This window comes from Limulus polyphemus, unplaced genomic scaffold (assembly GCF_000517525.1).
Source record: "Limulus polyphemus unplaced genomic scaffold, Limulus_polyphemus-2.1.2 Scaffold2165, whole genome shotgun sequence".
Lineage (NCBI taxonomy): Eukaryota > Metazoa > Arthropoda > Merostomata > Xiphosura > Limulidae > Limulus > Limulus polyphemus.
In genome coordinates, this window is record NW_013667775.1 from 102,710 (window position 1) to 105,747 (window position 3,038).

The following is a 3,038-nucleotide window of genomic DNA, read 5'->3' on the forward strand; positions in this document are numbered from 1 at the left end:
GGTGTCCACAGCCCCGTTTGTATACAATATTTAAGTTTCACTTGATTATCGGGCTTTACGTTGCTATATTGTTAATTGTGCTTGCGATTAAAAACGTAAGTAATTGTTATACTGTGTGTAAGAATTATGTTCAAGATGAGTTATAATTAAATAGTCTCAATGGTTTTAGGTTGTATATACTAAAATATTGAATATAAGTCTAAAGAGGTTGTAATTTCATTGTATAGGTCACTGGATAGGCCACATTTGGAGTATTGTATTCAGTAATGGGCTTCTTACCTTAAGAAAGACATTGAAAATTCTTGGAAAGGTTTCAGAGAAGGGTTACTCTAATGGTGCCTGGGATGGAGGGGTTATCATATGAGGAGAGGTTAATATCTCTGAAATTCTTTTCTCTTGAAGAAGAAAAAAAAAGAGTTAGAAGGGATTTGATTGAGGTGTTTAAAATTGTAAAGGAAATTGATAGTGTTGATTCATCATCATTTTTCATATTTAACAGCAAGAATAGCAGGACTAGGGGACACAGATATAAATTTTGGCAAGGTAGGAGTCATCTTCAGCTGAGACACTTTTATTTTTCTTACAGGGTGGTTGGCTTCTGGAACGGGTTGCCTTCGGATGTTGTGGAGGTAGTAAATTTAAGGGAGTTTAAGAGAAAGCTTGATAACTATATGAATGATGAGGGCTGGTTTTAAGATTTGTATTTCATTTTAATTTATTTATTTGATAGTTTAGTTTAGAGGATTGGACAGCCGAGATGAACCAGTATGCCCCTTGTTGTCCCTAAGCATTATGTTATGATATTAATGTTATATTTAGAACAGGATATACTGCTACGAAAAGCTGAGCCTTTTTTCTTAGTTCCCCATAATGTTGTATCTATCAACTGTGAGATATTTGTACGTGTGTGTGATTTGATACCAAACATCCTTTCCCTACATCCAAGTCCTGATGTACTTACCTTGGCTATATATATGTTTTCTAGGGATTATAATTTATGTTGAACATCGCATGTCTTGATCAGAATATATATATTAATATATATATATATATTTGTCACATAAGTTTGTGATCGATTCTGGTTCTTCTCTGACATTCACCCCTTTACTTCTACAGCTGTACATTGCTATATAACCACAATGAACTGGGAGTGGGTGGGGGGTTGAACCAACTACACTGGTTTCCCTTCCTATCATCCAAGAAATATCTAAGTAGCGAATAAGATTTATTCCGAATAATTGGTGAATACTGGTCGTGCGTAGAGTTTGTGATGTATATACGAATATCGAGATGAATAACTTGTCTGACTGAGAGCAGTGGGCCTAAAAGTGTCACGCAAGCGAGTTATGAGTGTCACTCAAAGAATGCATATGACTATACAAAAGAACATTCGCGAGACAGCTTGAAAATACAAGAATCCGGTCAACCAGTGCAAGAAAAAGAAGATAAAACCGAAATATATTATGTGCACTTCTAAAGACCCAGTGAAACAAGCTTTACCATATTACTCTCTACTTAGTGCCTATAAATACGCTTTTGATATAATTCTGCAGTAGAGATTTTTCCTCTGAAAACAAATGAATGAAAAGACGATCAATCAGTTTTTAAACACAAATAGTTTATTGGATAAAACCATACATTAAATGTATGTGAATTAAGGACGTCTGGCGCAAATCTTGCTTACGTAGCTTTTCGCGAAATTTGAGAAAGAAACAATCATTACATATAAATTATTTCCACATTGTTGTAAGTTGTACCCACATTTCATTATTTATAAGTATCTTTTATGTATTATAATTTATGTTGACCATCGCATGTCTTGATCAGAATATATATATATATATTTTCAACTTACCTGACGGAGAGCAGTAGGCCTAAAAATGTCACGCAATTTGTACCCACATTTCATTATTTATAAGCCTACTTTTATGTATCATAATTTATGTTGACCATCGCATGTCTTGATCAGATTATATATATATATATTTTTTTTTTCACACAAAATGAATAACTTACCTGACTGAGAGCAGTAGGCCTAAAAATGTCACGCAAGTTGTTGTAAGTTGTACCCACATTTTATTATTTACAAGCCTACTTTTAAGTATTTCAATTGATAATATTTTAGTTGTTTAGCAGTAGTTTTCGTTCGTCTGAAGTTAATTTTATGGTTACTCGTAAAACGATTAGCAGTAACTGTTTATAATATATCCCTACCTATTGACCACAACAGTAACCTTGGTATTGTTTATCTTACTAAAGGGGTCGTTTAATTTTTACAATATAGGTCAGTTTACACGAACATTTAATTTAATAGACATTTTTTCTACCAACTAGTTCCGATCCTCCAGTTTATATGAAATATTTCCAATGTGCCTTTAAATTGATCTAATTTGATTATTGAACATTTTGTATATTTAATATGAGTACTAATCTTGACAATGTATGTTTAATCTATGGTTTAATCAAATAAATTATTTGTTTATAAAAGCAGTTTTGCCTCCTTTTTTTTCAACTTTCAGTTCATAGTATTCTTGAAATGTTACTACAACAAGTAATTATATTTAGTTCTATGTTTGTGTCCTTAATACAAATTTACACTATCGGTTATTAGTTCTGTGCCTATAACAGGCATCTATCCGTGAGTTTTAGCGTTATAAACTCTCAAGCTTACCACTGAGAGACTCTTAAATTGTCACTGAAGGTACAGTTGAAATTTGCATCTTAAATTAAAGAATCAACGTATGTATACATTAATATCTATATAATAAAATTCAGTGTGTGTGTGTGTGTCACGTAACTTCTAAATCACTGGTCTCACCGACTTCTAAATGGTACTGTTACGTCTCCGTTTGTTAATTAACTTTCCGTAACTTCGTTCCGACGAAACTTAAGCGACACAACTCCTTTCTTAATAAAACTAGTTTATTCTTTCCAAATATAACTTTACCGATACACTCAACTTCAACAATCGAGCTAAACAAACGCTGTAACGTCTCTCGTGCTCTCTGACTGCAGTTCAATTACTCAATATCTACCAA